This window comes from Gopherus flavomarginatus, chromosome 20 (assembly GCF_025201925.1).
Source record: "Gopherus flavomarginatus isolate rGopFla2 chromosome 20, rGopFla2.mat.asm, whole genome shotgun sequence".
NCBI lineage: Eukaryota > Metazoa > Chordata > Testudines > Testudinidae > Gopherus > Gopherus flavomarginatus.
Window position 1 is genome coordinate 6,640,826 of NC_066636.1, and position 12,230 is coordinate 6,653,055.

The window sequence follows — 12,230 nt, forward strand, 5'->3', positions numbered from 1 at the left end:
TTCCTAACTTCCTTCATATTTGAGTATGGCCTTGAAATGACATTGCTTAGAGGGCAAATGTTCTTAATAATGTTTAAGACATATAGTGTCATATTATATTTTCATTAGGGCATGGTTAAGAATCATCCAGTTGGGTCACTGTAGATACATACTCAGGATTTCTATATTATATTATAGAATTGAACAGTTTCCAGAGGCTAAAACAGATTTTTAGATCAGTCATTTGTAAATGCAAGTTCATTTTTTAAATTTGTTTTTATGTTTTGAATCTTTACACCTTTAGTATCTTGAACTGAAGTGTGTTTTCATTTGCACTTAAGAAATATCAAATGCATTGTAAGAACAGATTATAATGTTTAATACTTTATTTCTAAGTACTGAGTAACTTCATAGGAAAAGAAAATACATTGCCATTGGAAAAAGATTTTCATCTAATGGAAATACATCTTCAAGTGTCTTAGAGCTGATAGGAAAGCCATGTTGGCCAGTCTATTGTAATATTTTCCTTCCAATTATCACTTTTAAAGATTTTGATCTTTCCTTTTTTTTAAGCTAATGCCCAAACCAATTTGTTCTCTAATTTGTTCCATGTTTTAGAAGAATGTCTGACGGGAAACTCAGCTACTTTAGACTTCGTAACTTTTGAATGAGAAATGAGATGTACAAATTGAAAGGGCATATGTTTGCTTGCTTATAATTTTCCAGAATATATATAAATAAATGTATGACACTCTGTTCCCCATAGCAACATCCTGGCACCCTGACATTCACCATGGTGATATAATTATGTTATGTTTTGTACAAAGTACGCCTCATGAGGTATCATTCTAAAAGTCTTAATCTGTTGAACATTAGTTTCCTGTTAAGTTGTATGTCCTCTCATTACATATGAAGTTATAAAGTTTTGCTGTGTGTGTGCTACTGAAACATGTTGTGAGGCTGGAAATACCCACAAGCAGCCTTTCAGGTACAAGAAGAAGAAGGCCAGGAACTGGGTACAATAAACATCTCTCAGAGAGAGTACTACACAATGTGGACTGTTTGACCCAGTTTTCAGAAAAAACCTTTCCAGCAAGATTGAAAAAGATATAAAAGGGGGGAGGGACATCATGACCGGACCTCATTCTCCCTACAACACAACACCTGAAAACACCAAAGGAAAAAAGACTGAAATGGGGCGAAGTGCCGGTCTCAGGCAGGAAAGAAGGAAGCCAGCCTGTGTATGCAAACATAGGGGGCAGGTTTGTATAATTTTTGGTGGTGTTCCCCCCACTCCCGCCCTGTAAGCCGATATAAAATGAAGCTACAACACATCGGCACCACAAGATTACAAGGGTCAATTAAAAGTGGAAAGTCAGAAGCAGCACTTGCCTGCTTCAATATACGGTATTATATTTTGTTGCACCTGTTGTGACAAAATGGGAATGTTCTTAATGTTTTCTCTGAATACTGTGTGGGTGCCTCAGTTTCCCCTGCAAGGTGCCAATTGAAGGTGTTGGGGACAAAGAGATCAGGTGGCCTCCTTGTCCAGAAGAGACACAAAGGCCAGAGGGAGGAGTGTCAGTTTGGAGCTGGATGGGGAAATGGGGAGAGGCCCAGATCTTGGGTCTGGGTTCCCCACCCACCAAAGATGGACCTGACTGAGGGGTCCTGTTTTCTGTACCTACAAGCTCTGTTTTAGACTGTGTTCCTGGTGTCTAATAAACTTTCTGTTTTACTGGCTGTCTGAGAGTCACATCTGACTGCAGAGTTGGGGTGCAGGGACCTCTGGTTGCCCCAGGACCTGCCTGGGCAGACTCACTGCGGAGAGCGCAGTGTGGAAGGGCATGCTGAATGCTCCGAGGTCAGACCCAGGAAAGTGTAAGCTTGCCCTGGAGACAGTCTGCTCAGAGAGAGGAGGCTCCCCAGAGTCCTGACTGGCTTTGTATGGAGTAGTTCCAAAGCATCCCAGCATCCCCTTCCACACCATGCACTTCCCAGAAGTCCGCACAGGCACTGACACTCCCTCCTCTGGCCTTTTGTCTCTTTTCCAGGCATTAGGAGGCCATCTGATCTCTTTGTTCTCCAACACCTTCAGTTGGTACCTTGCAGGAGAGCGGCCCAGGCCATCAGTCACCAGGAGACAGGGTTGCAGCCATTCTCTGTGCAGACAGCAACACACTGGCCCTCTAGGGCTCTACAACAATCACACCCCGTTAGCCCATCATCTAGATTCTTGAGAAATGCATAGGGGAAACTGAGGCACCCACACAGTATTCAGAGAAAACATTAAGAACATTCCCACTTAGTAACACCTGTATACAACTAGTTATATAATTTAAAGGGTGTAAAATAATCAAGTATTGTGCTGAACACGATACTCCAAACTGACCACCAAATTTAAGTTGCACATTTTTCCCCTCAGGTGAGGGTTCTGGGGTGGGGCCGGGGACAGAAGCAGCGCCAGGGTCTTTGGCGCCCTAGATGGGTCCTTCCGCGCGCTCGGTCGGTGGCAATTCGGCGACGGGGGAGTGGGGTCCTTCCACGCTCCCGGTCTTCGAGGCACTTCAGCGGCAGGTCCTGGAGCAAGTAAAGGACCTGGGGCAGAATTGCCACTGAAGACCCGGAGCGCGGAAAGACCCCCCCGCTGCCGAATTGCCGCCGAGGGACGCAAAATGCTGCCCTCCCAAATCCTGGCACCCTAGGTGACCGCCTAGGTCACCTAAATGGAAGCACCGGCCCTGGCCGGGGATGAGGGGTTCACAGTGCAGGAGGATGTTCAGGTTGGGGTGCTGGAGGCGCAGGCTCTGGAATGGGGAAGGGCTGGAGATAAGGAACTTGGGGTGCAGACAGGCTACCCCAGGGCTAGGGCCAGAGAGGACCCCCGCACCTCCCGGCAGCACACTCACTCTGCACCACAGTCACTGAACATGCTCTTAGGGCCTCTCTCAGGTCCAGTAAGCCCACTCACCTCCCCTAAGGTGGGTACCGGGGAGGGACGGGGGGTTGCCATCACGTGTGGCCTCCTCTGCTGCTGCCCCTCACCATAGCCTCACTGGGGATGGGGGATGGAGCTGCCCCTTGCCCAGCGTGGGGCAGGAGTGGGGACTGCAGGGTGGTGGCTGGGGGGGGGTAGGGTGTCACAAAATTCACCTAAGCCCCAGCTGCTCAGGTCTAGGAAGGCCCCCTCCCCCATCTCCCCTGTGGTGAGTGGGTGGGTGCTATGGGAGGACTGTCATCACATGGGGCTTCCTTCCTCCCCTGCTGCCCCTCACCCTTGCCTCACTGGGGATGGGGCTGCCCCTTGCCCTGCATTGGGCAGGAGCGCAGGCTGCGGGGCAGAGGGGGTGGATCACAGGGTCAAACCTCACCGAAGCCCCAGCAGCTGCTCAGGTGAGTGAGGTCCACTCCAGATGTCCATCTCCTGGCCGGAAGTCCCCTTGGCGTCTCCCCCAGGTGGGTGTCGGGGGACGGGAGAAAGGGCTCCCAAGCACGTGCGTGCCTCCTCCCCTCTCCCCTCTCCCAGGTGCTCCAGCAGTCTGCTGGCCGCGGCTCTCTATAGCCTTAGGCAGAAGCAGCGGCAGGCAGCCGGCAGCACAAGCAAGGGAGAGAGGGACCCTTCAGGCAGGGAAGCTCCGAGGCGAGGGCGGGGCACAGGGCCCGCTCCAGGCAGGGCCAGGGGAGAAACCCAGCTCCAAATATTGGTGGAGCACAGCCCCCAGCCTTGAATATTCCTGGTGCTCGGGAACCACGAGCCCATATAACCTGCCTCCACTGTATGCAAAAGCTAACTTGCTTGTACTATCTAACTTGGTGAGGTCCTGTTTGCAAATCATAATTAGTATATTAGGCTTAGATTGTGTTTTGCTTTATTTCTTATGGTAATTTACTTTGATCTGTTTGCTATCATTTCAGATCTATGTTTTGGTAGCTAATAAACCTCTTTATGTTTTATCTTAACCAGTGTGTGTTTGAGTGAAGTGTTTGGGAGCAAATCTCAGATCAGTTAACAAGGCTTCACAAGGGGCAGACTGGGCAATAAATTCATACTGGTCAAGTTTTGACCAGGGCAGGACAGTACAGCTGCAGGGTCCTAGGCTGGGGAGCTGGGGGGTATTTTGGCTGGAGTCTCTCTATTGTTGGTTCAGGCAGTGGCTGGCAGAGCATTCGTGAACACAGCTGGGTGTGGCCCCTGCCTATGGATGGTGGCGTGAATGCAAGCTTGGATGGCTTTGAAGCTTGTCACAATATCACAGTGTGAGAGGGAACCCAGATTGGTAAAACAGAGCGCTCAGCGGTAGCCCAGTTCCAGGTGGCACCCCAGGGGGATCCATCACAAAATGAAAATTAAAAAAATATGTGGGTGATTGGTGTGATATTGTAAGGACAATTATATGGAGAAAATATTCTGCATTACACCTCTACCCTGATATAACACTGTCCTCGGGAGCCAAAAAATCTTACCGTGTTAAAGGTGAAACTGTATTATATCGAACTTGCTTTGATCCACCAGAGTGCGCAGCCCCCACCCCCGTGGAGCACTGCTTTACCACGTTATATCCAAATTCGTGCTATATTGGGTCATGTTGTATCGGGGTAGAGGTGTACTTTTATTTACTGCTTGAAGTTATTCGTTCTTGTATTAAGGCTCCAAAACTGATATTGCAAAGTAAATGCAAAGTAATGCACATTGGAAAACAATACCAGCTATAAATACTAAATGATGGAGTCTAAATTAGCTGTTACCATTTTAGAAAGCGAGCTGGGAGTCATTGTGAATTGTGCAGGGGCAGTCAAAAAAGTAAACAGAATATTAGGAGCCATTTGGAAAGCAATAGATAAGACAGAAAATATCAAAAGCTCTCGCGAATACATTTCGCTGCAGGGTATGAAAAGCAACAATGGCCCGTACGGGGCTCGAACCCGCGACCTTGGCGTTATTAGCACCACGCTCTAACCAGCTGAGCTAACCAGCCATGTGATTTTTTTGCTTTATTGCAGAGTCTGTTCTGCAGGCTGCCTGCTGTATCACACTGAACATGACACCTTTGTTGAGCCCAGCCCTGACGGCCAGCTGCTCAGCAGGATCCCTGAAGACATAAATTGAGTTAACCCACACTTAAAGTGTAGATACGGGCTTAGGTATATGAAACGTTTGGGGGAGGTAACAAGAACAGTATGAGGGCAGACTAAGATTCATTCAGGTGCTTAGGCTCAAGGCATTGGGACTGGCCTTACTGCACCCCACAGGCTCAGGAACAAAAAGGCACATAAAAAAAATTATTTATTAAAATTTCTTGACTCGAGAGTGTATAACTCATGATTTTAGAATTCTTGTGGTTGTAACGATATCTTGGGGTTGTAGATGTGTGTTGATTATATTTTGAAAGGCAAAACTATGAATGAGTTGAACAAAGATTAGTCCCTCAGGATAAGCACATTGGTTATTAGCCAAGCTGATCAGGGATGCAGGCCCATGCTCTGCAGGTCTCTAAACTATCCTTTGACTGCCAGATGCTGGGAGTGGATAATGGGATGGTTCACTGAGTCTAATCATAGACTCATAAACTTTAAGGTCAGAAGGGACCATTATGATCGTCTAGTCTGACCTCCTGCACAACGCAGGCCACAGAATCTCACCCACCCACGCCTGTAACAAACCCCTAACCTATGTCTGAGTTACTGAAGTCCTCGAATCATGGTTTAAAGCAGGGGTCTCAAACACGTGGCCCGCATGAGGCCCATGGGGCTATTTCCTGGGGCCCGCCCCCTCCGGCCTACCTCTAGGCCAGGGGTGGGCAAACTACAGCCACAGGATTGCCCCCCCCATGAGCCCCATGCCACTCCCTGAAGCGACTGGCATCACATCCCTGTGACGGTAGAGGGTCGTTCCCTTAGAATAGGGATTCTCAAACGGGGGGTTGGGACCCCTCAGGGAGTCGTGAGGTCATTACATGGGGGGCTGTGAACTGTCAACCTCCACCCCAAACCCCACTTGCCACCAGCATTTATAATGGTGTTAAATAGATTAAAAAGTGTGTTTAATTTATTGGGGGGGGGTCGCACTCAGAACCTTGCAATGTGAAAGGGGTCACCAGTAAATCAGTTTGAGACCCACTGCATTAGAAGCACCTGGCATTGGCCTCTGTTACGATAGATTAAGCAAACTATTGGTCTGACCCACAATGGCAGTTCTAATTTTCTGCAAAAATGACAATCAATTTTTTTCCCAGGGAGAAAGACGTTATAGGAGACTGTACTGAATAGTTGAGAATCAAGCTGTACGCAACGGCATGCAGAAAAACACTCAGGGCTAGACTGAGAGGCAGAATAACAGTTGCAGAAATGCCGTCCCCATTGGTGGATCGACTCCAAACAAAGTTTTGACACTAGGCCAGAAATTCTGTCAGCTCTAAAATGAGAAGAAAAATTTAAATTTAAAAATTCAGGGAATCCCAGCAGCAGGTAAGACAACTTGGGAAACTGCTCATAGACTCTATGCATTCAGTTACAGTGATAGGGGATTCTTGGTTTCTGAGGGGATATAGGTAAAATATTTCACTGAATTAAGTCTCGGGGATTATCTACACTGGCAAGTTAAAATGCTCTGACTTGCTGGCTCAGGGGTGTGAAAAATCACACCCACACAGCACAAGTTTGAGCACTTTAAAGTGCTGTTGTGGACAGGCTCGGCTCCCAGTGCTCAGAGCTAATCCCCTTGTCGAGGTGGATTATCAGGAGCACTGGCACCCGTGGCAGCGCTTTGAACTTTGTAGTGTAGACCTACCCTCCTTGGTTTGGTCAGACAAAGGGGAGTTGCATTGACTAGGCATTGGGATGCCTGTGCCTTTAAGAACATAGCCCTGGGGAGCGGACGCTGAGCGATGCTGTCTGTGAGAGGGGAAATAAAAGCCCCTTTGCCCTCTCCCATTTTTGCAAGCACTGGTGTCTCAGCCCCACCGGGGTAACTGCTACCCCCTGTGCCCCCGCCTCTGCCCCCTTCTGCCAGCGCCTCAGGGTGGGGTTTAACTCCGCCTCCCCCATCCCCGAGTCCTGATTTTGCCCTTTAGCCTCTCTCCTAATGCTGTCTCCGGCTGGCTGACCCCCCAATCACCCCCTGCTGAGACCCTGGCCACCCTCCTGCTCTGATTCAGTCCCAGAATCTTAGGGCTAGTAAGGGCAGGGTGAAGGGCAGTGGCTTCAGCTGATGTACTGAGCATGCTCAGTATACTGTGACTGGCACATTATCTGGGAGAGCTCTTTACTATTATTCTGGTATCATGTGATAAGACAGCTCAGCTGGTCAGAGCAGAGTGCTGCTAACTTTAAGGTTTAGGGTTTGATCCTTGCTTGAACCAAAGTTGTTTTTTATCCCCTGCCATGAAATACAGACGTAAGAGCTGTGCCTGCTCTTTGTGTTTATTTGTGTCTTTACTTTCAAACATTGGGGGTAGCCATGTTAGTCTGTATCCACAAAAACAACAAGGAGGCCAGTGATACTTAGGTGGCGAGGGATAGCTCAATGATTTGAGCATTGGCCCTGATGTGAGTTCAATCATTGAGGGGGTCATTCGGGGATTTATTTGGAGTTTGATCCTGCTTTAAGCAGGGGGTTGGACTAGATGGCCTCTTGAGGTCCCTATGGCACTTTAAAAACTAACTGATTTAGTTGGACATAAACTTTCGTGGGTAAAAAAACTCACTTCTTCAGATGCATGGAGTGAAAGTTACAGATGCAGGCATTATATAAGGACACATGAAGAGAAGGGAGACTCTCACAAGAGGAGAACCAGTGTTGGCAGGGCTAATTTGATCAGGGTGGATGTAGTCCACTCCCAATAATAGATGAGGAGGTGTCAATTCCATGAGAGGCAAAGCTGCTTTTGTGATGAACTGGCCACTCCCAGTCTCTATTCAAGCCCAAATTAATGGTGTTAAATTTGCAAATGAATTTTAGTTCTGCTGTTTCCCTTTGAAGGCTGTTTCTGAAGTTTTTTTTGTCCAAGAATAATGACTTTTAAATCCATTATAGAATGTCCAGGGAGATTGAAGTGTTCACCTACCGGCTTTTGATTGTTACCATTCCTGAGGTCCGATTTGCATCCATTTATTCTTTTATGTAGGGTTTGGCCAATGTACATGGCAGAGGGGCATTGCTGGCACATGATGGCATATATCACATTGGTAGACGTGCAGGTGAATGAGCCCTTGATGGTGTGACTGATGTGGTTGGGTCCTCTGGTGATGTTGCTAGAGTAGATATGGGGGCAGCCTAGGCAATGAGGTTCGCTACAGGGATTGGTTCATGGTGTGACGTTATTGATATAAGCTGGGACCATATAGAACATGGTTTGCAACCAAGGTCCTGTTGTGGCACCAAATCTTATGTAAAGGGGGACATATAAGGTGTCTAAGACCAGGTTATGGGTTGTTGGTTATGATTATGCTGTCTGTATGTCTGTATCCTTTTGTAGTTGAAGTTATGAGTATTGGCTGTATACTGTCTGTATTTCAAATTTGTGCTGTAGTTCTGGGAAAAATCCCAGGCAAGTTGGTGTTAGCTCTGCCTAGTCTGCTTGATGCCCCATTAAGGGCCATCAGCTACACAATTAACCCATTGAGAGGAGAAAGATACGCCTTGTAAATCAGCAGGGTGTGCAGGAACTGGCCCATGTGACTGCAGACTCCATTGTGCTGTAATTTTCCACAGTAAGAACAAAGAAGTGTTCTTACACCTGGAAGTGCCTATGTAAGGCTGTTGCCTCATCTCCATCTTGTCTTCAGTCCTGCTTCCTGCCTCTGGAGGGACTTTGCTACAAGCTGAAGCTCTACACAAGGGACTGATGACCCATCCCAGCTGGGGATGTTCTCCAGAGACTTGATTTGAACTTGCAGTTTACTCCATCACTGCTGCAAGCCTGAACTAAGAACTTTGCCATTACTGTTTGTAATTATTTCATTTAACCAATTCTAGCTCTCATCTCTAAATTTTTCCCTTTATGAATAAACCTTTAGATTTTAGATTCTAAAGGATTGGCAACAGCGTGATTTGTGGATAAAATCTGATGTGTATATTGACCTGGGTCTGGGGCTTGATTCTTTGGGATTGAGAGAACCTTTTTCTTTTATTGGGGTGTTGGTTTTCATAACCATTCATCCCCAGGATGAGTGGAAATGGTGGTGATACTAGGAGACTGGAGTGTCTAAGGAAATTGCTTGTGTGACTTGTGATTGGCCAGTGGGGTGAAACTGAAATCATTTTTGTCTGGCTGGTTTGGTTTGTCTTAGAGGTGGAAAAACCCCAGCCTTAGGCTGTGACTGCCCTGTTTGAGCAATTGGTCCTGAATTGGAGCAAAGAATCTTGTGGCACCTTATAGACTAACAGACGTTCTGGACCATGCACTTTCGTGGGTTAATACCCACTTCATCAGATGCATGACATGCATCTGACGAAGTGGGTATTCACCCACGAAAGCTCATGCTCCAGAACGTCTATTAGTCTATAAGGTGCCACAGGATTCTTTGCTGCTTTTACAGATCCAGACTCACACGACTACCCCTCTGATACTTGGTCCTGAATTGGCACTCTCAGTTGGGTCCTGCCAGAACCGCATTGTCACACAGGGTTTGTTGTTTCTGTGGTGTGGTGTGTAGTTCCTGGTGAGTATGTGCTTCAAGTTGTGGGGCTGTCTGTAAGGGAGGACTTGTCTGCCTCCCAAGGTCTGCGAGAGTGAGGGATCATTTTCCAGGATAGGTTGTAGATTGTTGATAATGTGCTGGAGACATTTTAGCAGGGGGCTGTATGCGATGGCTGTGACAAAGTGGGACTGTTCTTAATGTTTCCTCTGAATACTGTGTGGGTACCTCAGTTTCTGGCAGACACTCTGTCTCCTGGCAACTAATGACCTTCCTCCCTGCTAAAGGTGTGGGAGAACAAAGAGATCAGGTGACCTCCTGGCCTGGAAAAGAGATAAAGCTCAGAAAGGAGGGGCTGGAAGGGGTTTCAGTTGGGAGCTGGCTGGGGATGGGAAGTGACGGTTGTCTGGCTCACTGGGCCCCAGAATGGACCCAGCTGAGGGGTCCCATTCTCTGTACCTACAAGCTCTGTTTTAGACCGTGTTCCTGTGATCTTCCTGTTTTACTGGCTGGCTGAAAGTCACATCTGATTGCGAAGTGGGGGTGCAGGACCCTGGGTGGACTCGCTGTGGGAAGCGCACGAAGGGGCAGAGGACGCTAAATGCTCCAAGGTCAGACCCAGGAAGGTGAAGCCGTGTGAGCTTTTTGCCCGGAAGACAGTCTGCTCCAAGGGAGAGGAGGCTCCCTAAAGTCCTGATTGGCTTTGTGGGTAGCAGTTCCAGAGCATTGCCCGGGGACTCTGTGACAATGCCCAGTGGTGTTCTGTTATTTTCCTTGTTGGGCCTGTCCTGTAGTAGGTGATTTCTGGGTACCTGTCTCACTCTGACAATCTGTTTCCTCACTTCCCCAGGTAGGTATTTTAGTTTTAAGAATGCTTGATGAAGATCTTGTAGGTGTTTGTTTCTGTCTGAGGGGTTAGAGCAAATTCAGTTGTATCTTAGGGCTTGGCTGTAGACAATGGATCATGTGATGTGTCCTGGATGGAAGCTGGAGGCATGTAGGTAAGTATAGCATCAGTAGGTTGCCGGTATAGGGTGGTGTTTATGTGACCATCACTTATTTGCACTGTAGTGTCCAGGAAGTGGATCTCTTGTGTGGACTGTCCAGGCTGAGGTTGATGGCGGGGTGGAAATTGTTGAAATCCAGGAGGAATCCTTCAAGGGCCTCCTTTCCGTGAGTCCATATGATGAAGATGTCATCAGTGTAGCACAAGAAGAGGGGACAAGAGCTAAGAAAGCATTGTTCTAAGTCAGCCATAAAAATGTTGGCATACTGTGGGGCCATGTGGGTACCCATAGCAGTGCCACTTACGTGAGGGTGTAAGTTGTCCCTAAATCTGAAATGGTTGTGGGTGAGGACAAAGGGGCGGAGGGTCCTGGGCGGTAATCAGGGGACAGGGAGCAGGGAGTGGTTGAATGGGGTGGAGGTTCTGGGGGGTGGTCAGGGGACATGGTATGGGTGTGTGTGTGGATAAACATGAGTCTCATGGAGTGGAGATGTGGATAAGGGTCAGGAAATGGGGAACGGGGGGGGCTGGATAGGTATGGGGCCCCAGGGGGCCTGTCGGGGGGTGGGGTGTGTGGATAGGGGCCTGGGCAGTCAGGGAACAGGGAGAAAGGAGGTTGTATAGGGAGTGGGGTCCCAGGGAGCGGTTAGGGGACAAGGAATGAGGGGCATTGGATGGGTCAGGGGTTTTGAGTGGGGCGGGAAGTGGGAGGGGGTGGATAGGAGGCAGGGGCCAGGCTGGTTGAGGAGGCACAGCCTTCACTACCTGACTCTCCATACAGTTTTGCAATGTGGCCCTCGGGCCAAAAACTTTGCCCACTTCTGGGCTAGATGGACCCAGTACGGCCAGTCTTATGATCTTACGTTTCCCATAGAACAGCAGTGACACCTGGTGGCCAGTTTGAGTAATGCACCGAGTTTGTTTCCCACGAAGCGGTAGTTTCCCATGGAGCGGTAGTGACACCCAAAGGCATGTTTAGGTAATTCAGACCGTATACACTAAATTACACCAATTGGCTATGGGGAGTTTTTCTTGCTTAGTTTTACATTTGGTCAATGGGGCGACGGGGGAGGGGCAGGTGGGTCAGATATTCATAGATTCCAAGGACAGAAGGGACCATTACGATCATCTAGTCTGACCTCCTGTATAACACCGGCCAGAGACTTTCCCCAAAATAATTCCTTGGGCGAGTATTCTTGCTGCCAGATGCACTGGAAGGCAGTTGCAGGGATGGGATAAAAACTGTTCTTATACATGCCCCTTTCCATGGTTGCCTCCTGAGGTCTGCTGACACGAGCTTTAGGAGAAGTGCTGGGAGAAGGGCAGGGAGTATTGCGTCATTGACTTTCTGCAGTACTGCAGCCCATCACTCTAATATTTGAGTGCCTTCAATATAGAATTGCCAGCAAGAGTGAAATCCCCACCAGATGTCATGGAGTCTCTGGCACTTTGCCCTCTTAGGGCTCAGGTGTCTGCTGGAGGAAGGGCCGTGAGCCACCCCTGGGGCTGACACACACAGGTGGTCAGACTAGAACAGGGGTTCTCAAACTGGGGTCAGGACCCCTCAGGGGGGCACCAGGCTATTACATGGGAGGGTTGCAAGCTGTCA

General features: G+C 48.4%; 1 non-coding gene across 1 annotated transcript; it reads right to left on the reverse strand.

Moving 5' to 3' along the window:
* Positions 1 to 4,881: 4,881 nt before the first annotated feature.
* On the reverse strand, positions 4,882 to 4,955 carry TRNAI-AAU (transfer RNA isoleucine (anticodon AAU)). Its single transcript has one exon. It is a non-coding gene; the product is annotated as a tRNA-Ile (tRNA).
* Positions 4,956 to 12,230: the final 7,275 nt, after the last annotated feature.